The following is a 20,629-nucleotide window of genomic DNA, read 5'->3' as shown; positions in this document are numbered from 1 at the left end:
GTGACTCACAACCACCGCCAAAGTCAGAGCAAACTGTCTAAAAGCAGGGCAGAAACCCCAAACTGGTTGTATAGTCTATACCTAGATCTCACCAACCCAGTAACAAGTGTGTACTCCTAAAGCACTATAACAGTCTTATCATGGAGTCATGGTCCCCTTGGGCATACCGATCTGACTTAGCAACCAGGCAAGCTGAACTATAGAATCATAGGAAGGGACTTCAAGAGGTCATCTAGTCCAGGCCCCTGCACTCACAGCAGGACTACATATTATCTAGACCAGTGTTTCTCAACAAGGGGTGTGTGGCTCCCTGGGAGTCCGCAAACCCTTTCAGGGGGGCCGCAGGGCCCAGTGGCTAAAACCCAGAGCCCAAACCCCAGCACCTTCCGCAGGGCTGAAGCCAGGAGCAGCGGGCTTGAAGCCCCGATGCTCAGCACATGCCACGGGGCTGAAGCCGGGAGCAGCAGGGCTGAATTCTGGAGCCCCGAGTCCAGGTGCTCCCCACTCGGCAGAAGCCCTGAGCCCATGGGCAGAGTTGGGGGACACAAAAGTATTGCCTCCCTCTCCCCAAAACTACAGTGCAAGAGCAAGGCAGTCCCAGGGCAACTCCAAACCCCACTCTCCCTCCACTCCTTCTCTCCCCTACCCAGGCCAGGCTGGAGGCGGGAAGCCAGAGCTGGGCAGTGCGGGACGACTGCTGCTCTGGCTGGTGCCAGGGAGCAGGCAGCCGCAGCGTTCCTTCGTCTCCTGCTGGTGCAGGGGGAAAAAGCTGCTCCTCAGCTCTCAGCCCCCTTTGCTCACACAGTCGGTAAGAGCCACCTGGGCGGGGGGATCCAGCTCCGTCGCTGTCAGAGCCCTTGGGGAACAGGAAGGGGAGTCCTCCCAGCACACAGCCCCTAGCTACCCTCTTCCCTGCACCCTGTGCTACCCCCCTACCGACATACAGCCCCTAGCTACCCCCTCCCTGCACCCTGAGCTACCCTTCCTGCCTGCATACAGCCCCAGCTCCTCCCTGCCCACATTCAACCCCCTAGCTACTCTCTCCCTGCACCCTGAGCTCCCTCCCACCTGCACACAGCCCCTAGTATCACTTTTCCTGCACCCTTAGCAACCCCCCTGCCCACACACAGCCCCTAGCTACCCCTCTCCCTGCACCCTGAGCTGTTTTCAAACTTTCTGAGCTGAACCCCCCTACCTTTGAGTTATAATTTTTGGTTCCCCCGCCCCAACAACCCCGATGGGTGGCCTGCTGAGGTGAGTCAGAGGGTGGAGGTGGCGCTCCCTCCCTGCAGAGCTGGCTTGAGCCCCACTGGCCCCTGCCTTCCCAGAATAGAAGTCAAATTACACCTATGCCCAAGTCTCCACCCCCACCGGGCCCTGGAGTCTTTATACCATGTTGTGGGGGACCTCAGAAAGAAAAAGGGTGAGAACCCCTGATCTAGACCATCTCTGACAAGTGTTTGTCTAATCTGCACTTAAAAATCTCCAATGATGGAGATTCCACAACCTCCCTAGGCAATTTATTCCAGTGCTTAACCACCTTGACAGTTAGGAAGTTTTTCCTAATGTCCAACATAAACCACCCTTGCGGCAATTTAAGCTCATTGCTTCTTGTCCTCTCCTCAGAGGTTAAGGAGAACAATTTTTCTCCCTCCTCCTTGTAACAACCTTTTATGTACTTGAAAACTGTTATGTCCCCTCTCAGTCTGCTCCTCTCCAGATTAAACAAACCCAATTTTTTCAAACCCTTTCCCTCATAGGTCATGTTTTCTAGACCTTTAATCATTTTTGTTGCTCTTTTCTGGACTTTCTCCAATTTGACCACATCTTTCCTGAAATTTGGCGCCCAGAACTGGACACAATACTCCAGTTGAGGCCTAATCAGCGCAGAGTACAGCGAAAGAATTACTTCGTGTCTTGCTTACAACACTCCTGCTAATACATCCCAGAATGATGTTTGCTTTTATTGCAACTGTGTTACATTGTTGACTCATATTTAGCTTGTGATCCACTATGACCCCAGATCCCTTTCTGCAGTACTCCTTCCTAGGCAGTCATTCCCCTTTTTGTATGCGTGCAACTGCTTGTTCCTTCCTAAGTGGAGTACTTTGCATTTGTCCTTACTAAATTGCATCCTATTTACTTCAGATTAGGGCTATTAAACGATTAAAAAAATTAATCGTGATTAATCGCAAGATTAAGAAAAAAAATCACAATTAATCACAGTTAATCACACTTTTAAACAATAGAATACCATTTATTTAAATATTTTTGGATGTTTTCTACATTTTCAAATATATTGATTTCAATTACAAACACACAATACAAAGTGTACAGTGCTCACTTTATATTATTATTTTGATTACAAATTTTTGAACTGTAAAAAACAAAATAAATAGTATTTTTCAATTCACCTCATACAAGTACCATAGTACAATCTCTTAATCGTGAAAGTGCAATTTACAAATGTAGAATTTATTTATTTTACATTACTGGACTCAAACAAAACAATGTAAAATTACAGGTCAACTCAGTCTACTTCTTGTTCAGCATGTTCTCTGGAATGGTGGTCAAAGCATGAAGGGGCATACATATGTTTAGCATATCTGGCACATAAATACCTTGCACCGCCGGCTACAAAGGTGGCATGGGAACACCTGTTCTCACTTTCAGGTGACATTGTAAATAAGAAGCGGGCAGTATTATTTCCTGTAAGTGTATACAAACTTGTTTGTCTGAGCAATTGGCTGATCAAGAAGTAGGACTAAGTTCTGAGCATGCTTACTAGATCGAACTCAGCAAGGAAGATAGGGACTAAGTCAAATGCCGTACAGAAGATTATTATATCAGCAGAGTTACCTTTATCTACTACATTTGTGATCTCATAAAAAAAACTAAGTTAGTGTGACAAGACCTACTGTCCTTTATACTATGTTGATTGGCATTAATTATGCTGCCATCCTTTTATTCTTTACTCATTTCATCCCATATCAGCCTAACCTTGATTTGCCCAGGACTTTGAGGGCAGACTAACTGGCCTGTGGTTACTTGGGTGACCCTATTTACCCTTTTTAAATACTATGATTGACACTATTCCTAAACTGCCAGTAAAACAACTGTGTCTACACTAACACTGTGACATTCCAGCTGGTTTAGGGCAGTGTTTCAGCTCCTGGGAGATATTTTCTCCTGAGTGTGGGTGTGCCAGACAATTCTGCACGATGTGTAACAATAGGAAGGAATCTACCTGGCCTCATCTTTACCTCCCCCCTTACTGCATATATACTTCAAAGACTGTAAGTAAAGTAGCAGGAAGCCCTTTGAAAGCCCCTATCTGCTCCAACGGTGGTCCTAAATGTAGACGGATATGGATGGAATACAGGATTAGGTAGCAGCCTTCTAGCCTGCTTTTTTCCTGTCTCCATGGTGCTCAGCCACAAGGGGTCTATAGGCTTCTGGTGAGTGGGCAAAACAGACAGTTTGAAAAAAACAACAAAAAAAAAAGCTGTGGGGGGAGGTAGGGGAATATAGATGGGCAGAAAAAGGAGGGGCTACTGCTGGGGGGATGCCAGGGTGGTACGAGGGGACATGGAGGATGCCCAGTCTCAGAGATTAGAAATTACCTGAAGGAGTTTACAAAATTGTTCTACAAAGCAGAAACAGCCACAAATGTTTCAACCTCCTGTCTGTCTATCCATTTTCTTGGCCTGTTATCATTAGGACAGCTGAGCACCTTATGGCATACCTGATTATAGCCAGATAAAGTATGTTTCTGCAGTAACAGTAACCACATAAAGATAAATACCAGAAACAATCAGTCTGAAAAGACAATAATATAGTGGCAACTGTAGATTACTATGTAGTCACTCTACCAATGAGTGCCAGAGGCTGGGACTGTACTTTAATGTTTGTACAGCACCTAGCACATTGCAGGCAATAATAATAAATTATGGTGTTTGATACCAAACATCCAATAGTTTACCCCTTTTATAAAGAAACCAGATTGTGTGTATATTATACAGAATATGTAACAAACACATAACATTAATAAAAAAACAATGTTCTCTATCATGCAGCCAAAGTAGTTCTAAAAATAGGATACATTCCAGAAACAAAGAATAATAAAAACAAAAGCTCATGGTGCAAACAGGCAACACTGCTACAATTTGCTCACAGTGGAAAATAGATTAAGATAATGTAACACCAATTTAGTCTAAGCCTTGTCTGAATTAGTAAAGTTACATACATGGGCACAGAGGACAGAGAATTTGCCAAGAGGAAAGCCACTCCTGAGAAACTATTTTTTAAACCAATTCCAAATTACACACACACCTCAAAAATGAAATGCTGCCAGTTTACACCTCTAACAGGCAAGTATTCACAAGTCTGATCAGAATGAAATAATGATTAGGGCCGAGTGAATAAAATGATAAATAATTCAACCTCTTTCTTATTGTAGTCAGTATATGAACAGCTCACTATTTCCTTGAATGTACTGGTTATTCAAAGTTATACATACTTCTTAAACTATAGATTGCTCATGAAACAGTTTAGTGCAGGTGTAGTTACTAGCTGAGATTGGTTATATAAGTCACATCATATTTTTGTTCCCCAACTGGGGATGAACCTGCAAGCACTTCTGGATCCCATATTCACACACACAGGTGATTCTGACCCGAGCTCTTCTATGCCACTTGGGCAGACTAAACAGCCCACTACAGACTGAGAAAAAGTTCCCTTGGCACAGGAGCAATTTAGAGCAAATATAGGCCTTGGTCTAGGTGGTACACTGCATGCAGGGCTGAAGATAAATCAGGGTAAGATCAAGGTGTAGTGCTGAGCACTAGAGGAGATTCCAAGATGCAGCAAAGGGAGAGCTGCCATATATTAGAGCAATCCTAAGAGTTTCTCTAAGGGTTTGTCTTCACTGCAGAGTTAACTAGAGTTATCTACACTCGAGTTACTCCTGTGGAGTTAGCCTAGCTCAAGTGCCAGCAACCACACTCTGAAATAACACTTGAGCTACCTAGATTGATTGTGTTAGCAGCTGATGAAGTCATAACTTGAACTTTATAGCTAAGGCTATGTTTAGGTCATGGAGGTCATGGAAGTCACAGAATCCGTGATTTACAGAGACCTGCATGACATTCTCTGCTTCAGCCCCAGGGGCCGGCTGAGGGACTGGAGCTGCCAGCCGGGAGGGCCCCCTGCAAGGTTCCAGCGACAGGAAACAGCCTCCTGAGGGGGCCCTCTTCAGGGTTCCAGCAATGGGAGACAGCCTTGTGCTGTGGGGGAGGGGTGGCGCCTTGGGCGAACGGGTAGGGGTGTCCCATTTTCTCTTTGGGAAATATGGTCACCCTGCAGCTCTCAGCCGCTGTGGGTGGAGCCCCCCGCAGCTCCCAGCTGCTGCGGGAAAAGGGGAACCCTACAGCTCCCAGCCACCACGGTGGCAGGGGAAACCATTGAGGTGCAGCAGCAAAAGTCACAAACAAGTCACGGTTTCCATGAATTTTTGTTTATTGCCCGTGACCTGTCTGTGACTTTTACTAAAAATAATCATGACAAAATTTTAGCCTTATTTATAGTCTATGCACCTCAACCGGCCAGCCACCTTGAGTTAAGGAAATCACTGTACTCAAGGGTCTCAAATTAGGGACAACAATCAAGTTATAACTCAAGATAACTGCAGCAGTATTTGGTTCCTGTTTTCTCTGCAGTTATCAGCCCTCAGGACTGCTCTACCTTATGCGGGAGGCCAGAATTGGGGAGGTGCAAACGTAAAGCCACTGTCTCCTCCTGGCCCTGTGCTTTCTGTGCTGTATCTCTTAAGAGGTATGACAGCATTTGTCCTATTGTTTTGAAAAACACCTTTACTAGAACATTCAGGCGAGTAGAACTTTATCAACTGGAAGTTTGTGAAAAGTGAACATATGAGGCAGGAACAACGTTGCAATGATCTAATTTAAAATTTCAAATAATCACAGAAATCTTTTTGGACTAATTTGCCCAGCCCTTCTATTGCTACAATAACCTGTACAGAAAATGTGTCTTGAAAACAGGCTAGTAAATTGACTATACATGCCACAATTCTCAACAAACAACAGGAATACTCTTTTTAGATGTACCATAGATCAGTGGCCATGAGCAGATTTCAGAGGATCTGCCAAGCACGGACAGCATTAGACTCGCTAGGGCCCAGGGCAGAAAGCAAAAGTCCTGCTGCATGGGACTGCAGCTCTGGGTACCAAGCCCCACCACACGGGGCTGAAGCCAAAGCCTGAGCAACTTAGCTTCACAGTGGCCCCTGTGGTGTGATGCCCCGGGCAATTGCCCTGCTGGCTACCCCCTAACACCAGCCCTGGATTTTATATGCAGAAAAACAATTGTTGGGGCACAGCTGGGCCATGGACTTTTTATAGCATGAGGTGGGGAGCCCTCAGAAAGAAAAAGATTGAGAACCCCTGCCATAGATGATTTAATATTTGCTCCTCCGATAATGAGGTTTTGTTTTGGTTGTTGGCTTTTTTTGTTCTTAAAGTTACAAATGTTATTTTGCTGTTTGTACATCTTTTGCTTTGTCATCCACTGGATGATTACCATGGACTCCTGAAGGCTGCTGCTAACATCTATTTCTAGGCCATTCTAACTGACATTCCTAGATATAAATCACAGACTTATTTAATATAAATGGTGAAGTACTCTGTTAAAATGACATGTTCTGCTTCTAGAGAGGGATATGAATTATGAAATAATACATACAGTAATTACCCATGCAACCTCTTTGAGCAACTCCAGCACTGCAACAGGAAATTAGAAAAAGCTATAAATTCTGATGAAGGGTTTTATTTTGCTTCTAATCCTGAAAGCTTCTTATCTCTATCTTCCACATTTATTTCTTTTAATACACAATATTTCAAAAAAGAGTTTGTCTAACCAAAAAAATGAAATTTATTAAGCTCCTCTAACCTTTTCACCTCCATCTATACATACATAGATATCTCAAGAGGATTTCCAGTTAGGAAATAAATGCAACCATTTAAGCTGTTACTGTACTAGGTTAATGTAATGTGACAGATTTTAAAAGCTGAAATTAGTATTTATCAAAAAACCCACTAGAAAAATAACATGCTGTGATCATTGAACAAGCAATATGTACACTAAACAAGTAAATAAAACAGAAAAAGCAAAGCAGAAGAAGCTAAACAATGGGAAAGGTTTTTTTCTTAAAATGCACATAAGAGAAAAATGCAGGGGGTTTTCATGTTTCTGTGTCACCACCATGTATGACGTGAAAACATAGCTTTGCTTTTGAGAGATTTTAAAGTTAAAATGGGGAGGAGCAACAGCAAGAGAAAGAAAAGACTCAATAGGTTAGGAAGAAAGGAAGTAATCCTTTGCACCTAAGCATGGACATTGTAGTAGCTTACGTATGATGTATACCAGGCTTTAAAAGATTAAACTTGCAGCATAAAAATGGTCAGTTTTGGATTGGCAGTAGAAATCCCCCTCTAGTGGTCACACTGGGGTTTATAATGAGGTGGATCAAATTAAACAGTCATTCTCCCCATTTTTCACTGGAAATTTTCAGAAAGAAAATCATTTTCACAATATAACAGAAAAATATATTCCAAGACCCTGAATCTCCACCCACACCACTGTAAATCAGGAGCCATTACAATAAAATCAGTGAAGTTACAACAGTGTAAAACTTGTGTGAGATTTGGACCTTTATGCCCACTTCAGTATTTTTGGTTCCTTGGGTATCCATTTTTAATTTAACAAATGACCATAGCGTGATAGGTTTTTTTGCTTAATAGTTACCTTCTAAAAATCAACACCATAAGCAAGGTTTCTTTTTTAAAAAAAAAAAAATTAAGATTGTCCTGGGAACCTTAATCTTGAATTACTTTAAAAAAAATTATTGTACTGCCTTATGCTCTCAAAATGCTAGACTAATTGCTTCTAGGGAACGTAGGACTCTTCTATTACAATTACGTTTCCTATTTTGATGCCACTTCTATATCCCAGTTAAATTATCACAATTTACCATCTTTTTTTTTTAATAATCACCTTTTTATAAAAAGCTTAATTTCTCTTGAACAATGCCAAGGTTTTCCTCTTAATGCAACAAACAAATCTCCATTTAGGAACAACACACTTCCCATTCACATTGCTGTAAGCCCTTAAATACTTTTCACTTTCATTTTTAAATTAAGTATTTCAGCATTTACTAGTATGAACGAGACTAAAAAGCAGCATGAGCACAGGTAAACACCACAACTTTTAATTAATATTTTCTCAATATTTAAATTTAAAACATAATTAAATGAGAGGGAAAGAATCAATATAATGCATTGGGGGTGGGGGTAATGAAAGTGAGTAAGGAGTTCAGCCTGTCTCATAATTTTACACACCTAATGCTGGTCTTAAAGTGCAGGGGCAATCTGAAGGAGGGAGATTTCTAGCGAGTGAAAAGTGCTATGCACAACTGACTCTTACCAATGAATTGGGGAAAGACACTGCCTTAATCCCCAACAGAGAAGTGCCAGATCTCACAGATTTGGGAGGAGAGCCTCCCTTCCTTTTGGCAGAGCTAATCCCTCTCCCAGTGGGGGAAGCAAAGATTTGGCTGTGTGTCTCAGAAAGATATTGACTCATTTGTCCAGACCTACCCCTCGTTCAGATTGTCCCCGCAACCTGGGACTCAGCAGTCTGCGTGTGTGTGTGTGTAAGTAAGACTCTCTGTTCCTCCCATCAACCTAGAGTCTCGGTCAGCAGCAGCTCTGCGCTGCCTCCAGACGCACGGATTCAACCTGTTTTAAAACGGATACATCACACTCAAACCAGACCTCACCGCTCGCGCCGCTTCCTCCCTGTATACACGCGGGCGACCAGCATGGCGAGTGGGCAAGCCCCACTCCACTCAGGAGGAGTCCCCAAAAGCCTCCTTGCTCCAGGGGTTAGTCCTCCCCCCGCCCCGAAAGGAAGAGCCCCCCCATGCACTCGCGTGCCTCAGACGCTGTGTGACCCGGGGGGGCTGCTCTGCGACTTACAGGCGCGACTGCAGCAGGAAGCCGAAGCAGGCAGGAGAGATTCACGCTTCCTCCATGGGAGCCGCCATATTGTAACTGGGCAGCATAAACAGTAACTTTATTGGTGGGGCTCCGCTGCAGGACGCACAGGCAAGCGGCTGGGGGCACTTTGCAGCCTGCTGGACTCAGCCTGGGAAGGGAGCCGCGGTACAGAACCGCCGGCTGCGGCTCACCCAGCCTCCAAGCTGCTGGGGAAGGAGCGCGAGCCGTCCGGGGGGGGGGGGGGGGTGTGAACCTTTAAAACTCCACGTGGAGGGCGAAGGGGCTTTGCTTAGTCACAGCCCCTCTCCATTCTAGGCACGAGATGGGAATTTTTGCTGTGTCTGTCTCACCCCCCCTGAGACTGAAGGTGGGATCCCCCCCTCCCCGTGTTATAGTGTCTGCCCTGGGGATGGGATGAGATTTTGGTATACGTCTGTCAGTCTGTTCCCTATCTTTAGCGATGAGTTAGACGGAGAAGGATTTTGCTGTGTGCATGGCAGGCTCTCTCTGCTTAGGGAGGAGGGGAGAAGATTGTACTGTGTAGATAAATGTCTCCTTTGAAGCAATCTCCTCCTGTGTTTTTAAACTCCCCCTCAGTCAAATTATTGTCACAGCATGAGAGAACAACCACACAATACATGGTGACTAGATTCCGTAACAGTGCATTTATGGTATGGATTTTATTGGGTTAGTTTTTAGGTTTATTGGGTTAGGCTGAGATATTCAACATATTTTTGGAATTTCTGGACAGAGTTCAGTGTACATAGGAACCCCCAATCTGTTGCAATTAAAAACCCTGCAGTCAGAAGAATTAATTCTGGAAAGTTAACCAATTCTGGGCTTTGTATCTTCCCATATTTCTTTTGGGACTTCTAAACGACTAACCTATCTTTTTAAAAACTGAAACTTGACAAGTGAAGAAAAATTGACAGTAGGTGCAAACTGAGATGACATAATATATGTAGCGATACTGGGCTCCTACTTATTCTCTTTTCCTTCCATCAGCTCAAAAAGCAAGGAGATATATAGGTTATGTAGCCTAATCTATTGATCTCGCAGGGTTAGATATACATTATAATACAGTGGTTTTTGAGGGGTCAGCCGCTTGGTTGGCTACAGTAGAGAGCTTGTAACCAAACTGAGGACCTAAAGGTGCACAAATGGAACAAACACAAATTACTGCTCTTTCTGTGATTAAACCCTTTATTAGCCAGCTAAACAGTAACACACATTGCCATCTGGCAAAGAAGATAGAAACAATACCAAACTACTCACACCATTCTTTGTGGCAATACCAGAGAGACAGTAGGTGGACATTGCCATGGTGTCTCTCACCATAGTTAGGCCAGAGAACATCTTTTATATTATGTTTCGCTAATGCCCACTTCATCTTATGCATATTCATAATGGGTTTGAGCCCCTTTTCCTTATTTGAACTTCCATACCCCACTTTGTTTAGGTTCCCCACTTTGATAGGTACATTTATGCATTTATGTCACAATCATTAGCATTGACACCAATCAGTTTTAGGGTGACCAGATGTCCTGATTTTATAGGACAGTCCCGATTTTGGGGTTTTTTTCTTATATAGGCTCCTATTACCCCCTACCCCCGTCCTGATTTTTCACATTTCTGTCTGGTCACCTTAATCAGTTTCTATAGCATTACTGCAGTTAATACTTGTAAATTTCAGTTACACAAATTCCTTAAAAATACTTATAACCCATTTTTGCAGTCTCTTACTTCATACCAGTCAGCTGGCTTACTGCACTTTATCTTTTGGTTTTGACATCACATGCCTATCATTGCTCATGTCAAGCCTCAGCCTAGGTCTTGATTAGTTATCCTAAGCCACCTTACAGGCCCTCAGCCTGCTGGTTTTCTACTTGCGTTCCAGCATTAATCAATGTTTACATACTACGTATATAAGCCACAGTTACAGAATGTTTTTGATTTCCTACTTATACCAGTGTAATTCAGGAGTGTAACAGTTAAAATCTGTGGCTTTACATCAATATAAAACTAGTGTGAGTGAGAGGAGAGTAAGCCCCCCGCTACATAGATTGGCATTTGTTTTCAGATGGTCTTTTGTGCTATATTTGTTGATGTTGCATGCTTAAACCCAAATTCAGTAGTGGCAGTCTTGAATGTTTGCAGTAATAATTATTGAATGACACTTAAACTTCATATATATATACTGGAAAAATATAAAACTGATTATATAAACAGAATTATATACATATACACACACACAATCTCCAGTTTTATCTGGTACTGCAACCTACTCAGTTGTTCAGTATTGCACAGCTGCCTGAGCTGTGCATTTTATTGTATTTCAACAAACAAATTCTTTTAAAAGCAGGTTAATGTTAGATGTCGGGCCTCTGACTGCCTGTTCATAGCTTTAAAAAAACACTATAAGAATATAAATAAAGAGTCTCTCTGCATACTCACTGTCCCTCTGCCAGAGATGCAGAGTTTAAATAAAATTAAACTGCCCTGAAGGTCAACAGAATAGCAGGAGACAATTCAGTAGTCCAAGAACCCTCCATAGAGATCACCTGCTACTTGTAATGGTGTTTACTTGCAGTATGGTATTCAGCCACTGTGGCCCAGATCCACAAAGTTACTTAGGCACATAAGTCCCAGCTTTAGGCTCTACTACAATTCACAAAGCTCCTGCTCAGCTGCTGGCTAACACTGAAGACTCCTCATTCGATGCCTACATTTCCAGTGTAAAAGTTCTCTGCGTGCCTAAGTGTCTGCCTTTTGGCGTGTGTTCTGCTGTCTTGCTCAAGCCACCTAAACACACATCTCCCACCTAAGCTCTAACATTATCCATGAACAGGAGGAAAGACAGTCAGGCAAATACCTATCTTCCTTGCTAGGCTCGATCTAGTAGGCATGCTCAGAACATGCCTACCACAGTAGGTGCCTTTCAAAATCCTTCCACAGGAGGAGGAAGAGGTGATTCCACTTTGGATAAATCATTGGAGCAGGGGGACTTCTGTGGGAATGGGTGTCCTAATCACCCACCTATAGTATAAGTCTTTCTCTTGCATGTTCTCTCACTCTGGCCCAATGACTCTTTAAGTATTTAATCCAAACTAGAAGAGCTTTAAGGGGAGAGACTGGGGGAGTGCCACATTTGATTAGACTATTCCATAGCTCAAGGGTTAGTGCACATTTCTGAGACGTGGGAGACCCCCTGTTCAAATCATTTCTCCCACCTCAGGCAAAGGGGGGAATTGAACCTAGGTCTTCCCCATCCTAGGCAAGTAATGTAACAATTGGACTAAATGTTATACGGTGGGTGCTGGTGGCAGCACTCTCCTCCTCCTCCTCCTGTAGTTATTTGGTGTGGTGTGAGAGAGGCGCTTCTTGCCTTCCCATAAGAAATAACTTAGGCACCTAAACCATCTGACTTCAGGAAAGAGATTCCTGGCTGTGAGTCACAGGCAAAAGGAGGGAGCCTGGGCTTAGGTGCCCAGCTCTGTGACAGGGGTGGGGCTCAGGGCACGCCCTTCTCATTGGCATTTCCCACTGGCTAGCTTGGACAGCTCCTTGTTTAGGGCACTGGCTTTTGTGGATCTTATTTTAAGGTGCCTATCTCTCCCCATCCATTGTAGAGGGAGCCTAGGCACCTAACTCAGGCTTTGTGGATAGCAACGTTGTTCCTGTGATTTTCTAAATAGGCATTGTGACACTGTGTGTCACAACACTTAAGTGGATCTGGGCCTGTGGGAAACTGCTTGTCTCTGTGAGCAAATACAGACTTCCAGTCAGGATTTAATCTCTGCTAAACAAGACAAGGGAGACAAAGACAAACGCACAGTTTGAGTTCCAGTTATGGCTTTAATAACTGCCTCCTGTTTAACCAAACTGTGATTCCATATATCATGACAACTACCAGCCTTTGGATGTCCAATTCTAAGGTCCATCAAGGGATCTTCATTAATATCTGCTGTCATCGTGGCACATAAAAGAAGATACCGTTTTTAAGTAGCCAAATCCCAAATATGTAGGGCTTCATAGATTAAAATGAATGTATTGAACTACATCTGGAAACCAACAGAGGAGGTCCTTATAGGCCCTTAAATAAGTGGGTAACCATATTCTTCACTAGTGGCTGGTTCTGGCCTTTATGCAAAATAGGTACAGTAAAATATATTACACTCACATGTAGAAAAAGTAACGGAGTACATACAACAATCCTTCATTTCAAAGCGAGCATTTTAAACCTAGGACCAAGTCTGTTCAGACAAGTATTTAAAAAGTATCAGAACTTCCTAAGTCTAAACAGATCTCAAAAACTCCTGAGAACAGGTGTTTCCACGGTATTTTGTTACTTTTCCTGGCCAGAACTCCCAGAACCAGAAACATGCAAAAATGGGAACATCACAGAGTGGCTGGCCCTTTTAGGAGGATATAGGACCACAGCCCCACCTGTGAAACAATTAGCTTGGGCTCCTTCAGTTGTGAGAAGCACTAAGGAAGGAGACAGACCCTCAGGGAGGAGGATCTGGCCCCATCTTGAGAAAGGGATGTTCAGGATTTCATGTATTGGACCCCAGAAGGGAATGTTTCAAATATCTAGACTGCGTGAGCTCTTCAAGGGGCCCTGAGCAGAAATGGAAAGTGAGGCAGGGTGCTGCAGAGTAACTCCGGGCCAAAAAGGGGCACTTAGGAACTAGTGACCCTGCTACAAGGGGAATCTTCTTTTTAACAAAAGATCTCCAAACTTTTTCAAATCTCCAAAGAGACCATTAAATTCCAAATGAAGGTTCAGATCCAATCGTAAGTGCCTATCCCACATACATTTATGCACTTACAGTACTTAACTTTACTCCTATGAATGTTTGACGTCAATAAGACTGTTTACAATAGTCAAGTTAAGCAGGTGCAAAAATGTCTGCAAGAATGTCTGCCTTATTTATCTCTACCCTTTGCCATCCATGTTTTAAATCCAAATTTATCTTTATCTGTTTCACCACTGTAACTATGAAGCAACTTTTACAGTCTGATCAGAATTTAGACTGTGGTGTTCTAATTACTGTAGAGGAGGCTTGTGAAATCATGAATCTGAGGTGGCAACAAGCTTTATTTTTCTGAAGTAAGATGACTACTACTCCAGACATTTCCAAGCATCCTCCCTTGCTACTACTTATTGCATCATGCATTTTTAGATCTTTGTCACATAATTGTAATTGCCACCAGGCTGTTTACTAAGTGATTCAAGTATTTTTAAACTCTTCTTACAGAGCCACTTTCTTACCTCATATAGCTGGTTGCCGAATTCTTGTTATATATTTCAGTTGTAACTTCTGTTTCTGGTGTGGTGTTCTATTTAGTTTAATGGTACCTGTGTTTGACAGCTTGTTGACATCTCTAGGACATGATGACAAGTTTTCTCCATTGAGAGGCCTCCAACAGCTGTAACCTAAACTGCAGGCCCTGCAAGGATTGCAGGTGTCAGTCAAATCCTAAAAGAAAAGGAGTACTTGTGGCACCTTAGAGACTAACCAAAGCTCATGCTCAAATAAATTGGTTAGTCTCTAAGGTGCCACAAGTACTCCTTTTCTTTTTGCGAATACAGACTAACACGGCTGTTACTCTGAAACCAGTCAAATCCTAATCACTTCAATAGTGATCACACAGCTTTTTACAATACTACTCTGTTGTTGCAGACAGAGGGTATCACAGAATGAGAGGGTCACTAGTTACTGCCAGAGAGTTGATTAACACACCTGAGGCTTGCAAGGACTTACAACACCCACAGGGCTTGGAGGGAAAGGAAAGGGAACAGTGAGTGGGAGGAGAAGAACAAGAAAGCCAGGAGAACAAGAAAAAAGACAAACCAATGAGACAGAAAACAATGAAAAATGCATGAGGGCTGGAAAGAGCTGGAGATAATCCGTCCTATTGGAAACTGGTCCTCTGCTCGATCACAGACAATGGATGAGAGCCTGAAACTCTTGAGCTTGTCTATGCACAAAGTTGCACTTCTTTAACAATACTGGTAGAGTTAGTTATACAATCCCCCTAGTTTGGACACCGTTATACTGATATAAAAGGTGCTCAAATAAGCATGGCTTATTTCGGTATAGAAATGGGAATAAGTTATACTGGTATAGGGCACCTACATATTGATATAACTGCACTGACACTAGGAGTTGTATTGGTTTAACTAGCTCCAGAAAAAAATATCACACCCTAACCAGCATATCACTACAAAAACTGTTTAGACCAGGCCCCCTTTATACAAAGGGAGTTTTGCCTGAGTTAAGTGGTTTAGAAGGCATGGCTCCAGAAGAGCACATTTAAAGCTTAGCTGGCAGAAGAGATAAGGGAGGCCCAACTAGTCTCTGGTAAGAAAAGATAAAAAAGGAGAAGTAGAAAAGAAGGCAAGTTTATCATGCTCTTTTGAGCATTAAAATGGTCCCTGATCCCTCCTGCATGATTTCAAAACACAGTCCTTCAGGAAACTAAAGTTGCAATCACATTTCTGAGCGCATGGAGAAACTCAAAGTACATTACCTCTACTGCTTCCACTAACTTATGTGGAGTTACTGGACACTGGGGTTAACAGGAACAGAATTTGGCCCTTAGCTAAAACTCTGTAGTCATGGTTCAGATCCTCAAAAGTATTTAGGCACCTAAATTCCATTGATTTCAGAGTTGGGTGCCTAAATACTTTGAGGATCTGGGCCTAAGGGCCCATGTAGTCCTGTAAATATTAATACAAAACATGAAAACCATTCAGAAGAAGCAGAGAATAGACTGTTGAACTCAGGAAGTTCCATGGCATTTAGAATCCAACTATTGGTGTTTGGCATTTGGAGCTTTTATAGCCATCTGACATTTAGCCTGGATCCTCAGTGCAAAGTGGGTGGGTTACTAGCCCCAGTGAAAGCAGCAGCTGGGCATTAGCCTACAGCCCCAGGCCGGCGGGGGTTGAAAGGACCAATAAACTCAGATGAGAGGCTTTAATTGTGTGTAGACAGGATGAGGGCAACATTTGAGTTAACTCAGCAGAAAAGAAATGAGAGGCCGGTTGGTGAGGGGAGGGTGACAGTAGGAATGTGAGGGACAGCTGATGGTGGATGAGAAGCAGTTTCCGTAGAAAAGGAAAGAAAAGAGAAGTAAAGTCTTCCCTCCCGCATCTCGTTATAATGAGAGGTTGTGTCCCACCTATCCCATGCCTATCCTAGGAATAGGTTTCTGTGGAACATGCCAGCCTGAGCCAGGCAGAGCTAGGCTGAACTGGGTTTGCAGTTTCATAGGTTGTGACATCCCAGCAATAGCACTGCTGGCTTGGCTCAGGTGCCGGTGGACTGGCACCACTGTCTGGGGTGGGCAAGCACAGGTTCTGCAGATGCAGACTGAGTGAGGCATTGCAGAGCTGGGCTTGCCACAGGCTACTGGAGTGTGTGCCCGCCTGGGCCAGGCATTGCAGGGCTCAGCTGGCTTTGCACGGGTTCCTGTGGAAGGTGCCTGCCCATACATTACAGGGCAGGGTTGAGTTTGCTCAGTCGAGCGGGAGGATGTGCCAGCCTAGGCTGGGCAGGGCTTGCTCATGCTCCCATTTCCTTCGGCCCCATCAGCTGCACCCCCCACGTGCTTTCCCCTTGCTCACCCTGTCTCCTCTACAACTTAAAGGAGTCACGGAGCGCAGCGGTTTCCAGCAGCCCCTGCTGAAGGGATTCCGCTTGTCCCCATTCCGGACCGATTTCTCCTTCCCTGACCCCTAGCCAACATGATACCCTTTCGCTTCGCCCTTTCAGCCCGCCCTTGCTTCTATCAGACGCCTGGGAAAGGGGGCGGCGCCTCGCTGGCAGCAGGAGTTGTGTAAGGGGAGAGTGAGAGTGAGAGCAGCACATTGATGAGCTGAGAGTTCGTTGTGTAAGCAGGATCTGCGGGGCACTGCAGAGGGGTAAGCAAAGATCTCTTCCCTCCTCGGTTAGCTAAAGAGGGTGGCAGCGTTCATTCAGCCCCATTAACATCATTAGGATGCTGGGGGTTGTTGCTGGTTGATTACGCTGTCCCTCCACCCTCCCCAAAATTGTTTGCCATTGCCACCATGTAGAGTTCCAGGTTTGGGGTTTTGGATGGGAGGATAGGAGGCTATTCCAGTAGCTCATGCTGCTTATTGATTTTGTAATCCTCATGCACCCTGCAAAAATGAAACCAGAAAACAAAAACTAATTTTAAAAAGGGTGGGGATGGGGAGTGAGCTTGGTTGGAAAAACTGTGAGATCCAGTGCCCTCTGGAAGTGGAAAGGAATATTATCTTTCCATGTTGGTAGTTTAAAAGAGTGCACCATACAGAAGGAGTGGAGTGTGGTTTAGGAGTTAGAAGGCTGTGGTGAGTCAAGTTTTCTGGATTCTATTCCCCTTAGTAGCATCTGACCTTGGCCATAGCGTTGCTGAGCTCCCAGAAATCCCTTGAAGTCAGAGGCAGCTGCAGGTGCTTAGCATATCTCAAAATTTGACAAATTAACCTTACTGCCTCCCTACTTATCCTATTATCCCCATATGTAAAATGGGGATAATACTCCTACCCTAAGTCTTGTGAGGCTTAACTTATTTTGTGAAGCGCTGGGAGATGGTCAGCTGAAAAAGCCGTCTAGCATTGGGAAGTGTGGTTCTTTTATTACATTCTCAAACTTCAGTGGAATGTAGAAAGAATATGCACGTTGGTTCACCCTTTTGCTCAATAATCTCAAAGTATGCCACCAAACAGTAAGAAATGAAGGTTTACAACACGTGTGTGTTAAGGCACCTCCCCAGTTCTCACAGGGAGAAAGTGAGGCTCAGAGTCATTAAATACCAGGCTTGACATCACATGGGAAGTCTTTAACAGAGTCAGTAACTGAATACAGACCTAGTTCTCAGTCCTATGCTTTAGTCGCAAGACCTGCCTCCTCTTTTTTAAAAAATACATTAAATGGCTAAAATTCAAAGACTTAATACAAATCAGATTTAAATAACTCAATTATCGAAAAATGTGCCGCTTTGCTTCTCCTTTCTATTTAAATTGAGAGCGGTGGTACATCCCCTCCCAGGGTGTGCGTTCACCACCACCAACATCCATCCCAGGTTACGGTGTCAGGCCCTGCCCCTTCAAGTGCTTACACACAAGAGTAGTGAGTCCCACTGACTTCAGAGAGATTACTTGCGTGCACAGTTTTGCAGGACTGAGGCCTAAATTATTTTTTTCTGGACTACCTTTGGAAGAAATCGAGGAAAAGTCTTTACTTTCTCTGGTTATGTAGGTGTTATATTCAGAATTTTGATTTTGGCTTGTTGCCTCTTTAGAGGCAGGAAACACAGAGACTGAGAGCCGTGGTGAAGTATCCCAAGGGCCAAACTAGATAACTCTGCGCTTTATCTTAGCAGTTGTCCAAAACTAGATAGCTGATTAGTATCAACTAGGGCCAGTAGCTCATTGAACAGATTGTCAACAGGAAAGAAAGGCAGAAGACAGCACTAAAATATGAAACTTGCTGCACTACTGCACTAGCTCACCTCATTTAGTGCCAGATTAATATCCTGATGCCAGGAGAGCCAGTGGGCATTGCAGGTGCCCTGTCCTGTTTCTGTGTTACAGATGCTAACACTGAACAGCACAAATGCCAAGGTCAATAAATATGGGTTTGCATATCTTTTTGGTGTGTTCAGATAAATATGGTGGAAAGAGGAAATAAATTGACTCTTTATTTCACACATCAGGAATATAAAGTTATAACCCACATAGCTGGGCGGGGGGTCAAGGTACTGCTACCCTTACTTCTGCACGGCTGCTGGCGATGGTGCTGCCTTCAGAGCTGGGCAGCTGGAGAGCAGTGGCTGCTGGCCGAGATCCCAGCTGTGAAGACAGCGCCATCACTAGCAGCAGCACCAAAGTAAGGATGGCAAGGTGTGGTATTTCCACCCTTACTTCGGCGCTGCTGTCTGCAGAGCTGGGATCTCAGCCACTCAGCTCTGAAGGCAGCAGCACAGAAGTAAGAGTGGCAATACTGCAACCCCCCTAAAATAACCTTGTGATTCCCCCCTCCCCCGCAACTCTTTTGATGCAGGACCCCCAATTTGAGAAATACTGGTCTCCCCCATGAAATCTGTGTAGTGTAGGGTAAAAGCACACAAAAGACCAGATTTCACTGTCCGTGGCACGTTTTTCATGGCCACGAATTTGGTAGTGCCCTAACTATGTAACTCTTTGACATGTGTAGAGCAGTGGTTCTCAACTTGCGGCCCAATCAGCACACAGCTGCGGCCCATGTGACAGCCTCAGGGCCATACAGGTAAGTATATATATATTGTGTGGATGTGGCCACATAACATATAGAGAGCTATGTATGTGGCTCACGATGGCAAATAGGTTGAGAATCACTGGTGTAGAGTGCCAGGGTGCTAGAGCTTCTCAACATAATAGTTGTATGAGTTGTTGTTCGTTTTTTAACATGGGCAGAACAATGTATTTTTCCCTAACTACCTTCCTGGAACTGGCTGAAGTATTTTAGCTGAAAACTTCCCTGAAAGACTCCACCTGAGGCAAACACCCAGCACAGAAAGTTTTAGCCCAAATGATTTAGGTTGTAAGCAACTGCAAACAGGATCTTATAATGTGAAGAGGCAGGCAACCTTAACCATAGGCATCACTGCCTATAATATTTATTAATTTACCCTTAAAATTACCCTTACTTTGGGACAGGGAAACTTCCTTTCCACTTGAGAGCAAGTCTGTTTGGGAACTTTCCCTGTTCATGTTCACATGTGATTGGTTTCCAAATTGATTTCTTTTTCCTAGACCAGCCCAAGTAGCTTCTTTAAGAAATGAATCCAGAGAATGTTTGGAATCAACAGGAGGCTTCAGTAGGGAATTGTTTTGGTAAATGCTATTCCTAGAGGAGGGGCAGAGCACACTGCATGCAACCACAAAGAAGAATCTCTTTTCTTTCATTTTCTCTTTTACTTACCTTTTCTGCTTATCTTCCTGTTAATTACTACTTTCAAAATTGCATATTGCAGATATGTGTGTTCCACTGTAGCTTAGGAGACCTAAGGCAATTAAGAGCTTATTATTTAGCAATTAAGGATCAAGCCTTAAATTCCAAGGCATGTTGTCAAGCGTTAAGGCCCCACATTTACAATTTATTTGTAATGAGTTTTGTAGAAAAAATATGAAACTGACCTGTCTGGTCTCATTTTTTGAGTGGAATGAAATTTTAAAAAAAGGCAAACATAATGAAGAATAAATTAGATTTTAAAAATTTGTTTTTGTAAGAACACAGGGAAGGGAATTTCTATTTTTAAATATGTTTTAACCAAATAGTTCAGCCAACCTAAGGCATGTTTAATGTGCCTGTTACCATGGTAACTACACATTAAGCTCCACATTAAGGGTTGCACTTGTCTGTAAAGAACCCTGTCCTTTACCACTTCTTGGCTCAGCTACTCTGAAACCTGTCTTTAGCTGCTGTTTTCACTTTTCAGTAATCCCTTCCTTTCCTCATAAGGGTTTTATTTTTGTTCCTGCTGTTCTCTTCCTCCTC

General features: G+C 43.6%; 2 protein-coding genes across 24 annotated transcripts in view; one reads left to right on the top strand and one right to left on the bottom strand.

Moving 5' to 3' along the window:
* The window catches only part of LOC102933943 (cytochrome c oxidase assembly factor 1 homolog), a 133,964-nt gene extending 117,109 nt beyond the window's left edge, over positions 1–16,855 (bottom strand). For 3 of the 22 annotated variants that reach the window (XR_006288839.1, XR_006288840.1, XR_006288838.1), the window contains exons 1-2: positions 9,054–9,300; positions 8,673–8,813 (exon numbers count right to left, since the gene is read on the bottom strand). The gene's annotated coding sequence lies outside the window, so the exon portion shown is untranslated. Of the gene's footprint in view, positions 1–8,672; positions 8,814–9,053; positions 9,307–14,349; positions 14,529–16,710 lie in introns of those variants that run through there. The other 19 variants (XM_043540526.1, XM_043540529.1, XM_043540536.1 and 16 more) reach the window with 12 other exon arrangements.
* Positions 16,856–16,885: 30 nt separating this feature from the next.
* BLVRA (biliverdin reductase A) overlaps positions 16,886–20,629 on the top strand; it is a 46,536-nt gene continuing 42,792 nt past the window's right edge. The window contains exon 1 of one of the 2 annotated variants that reach the window (XM_007059364.4): positions 16,886–17,007. The gene's annotated coding sequence lies outside the window, so the exon portion shown is untranslated. Of the gene's footprint in view, positions 17,008–19,311; positions 19,379–20,629 lie in introns of those variants that run through there. The other variant, XM_043540523.1, reaches the window with a different exon arrangement.

Source organism: Chelonia mydas, chromosome 2, assembly GCF_015237465.2.
Source record: "Chelonia mydas isolate rCheMyd1 chromosome 2, rCheMyd1.pri.v2, whole genome shotgun sequence".
Taxonomy (NCBI): Eukaryota; Metazoa; Chordata; order Testudines; family Cheloniidae; genus Chelonia; species Chelonia mydas.
Note: the sequence above shows the minus strand (reverse complement) of the source record. Positions and strands in the feature narration are given on the sequence as shown.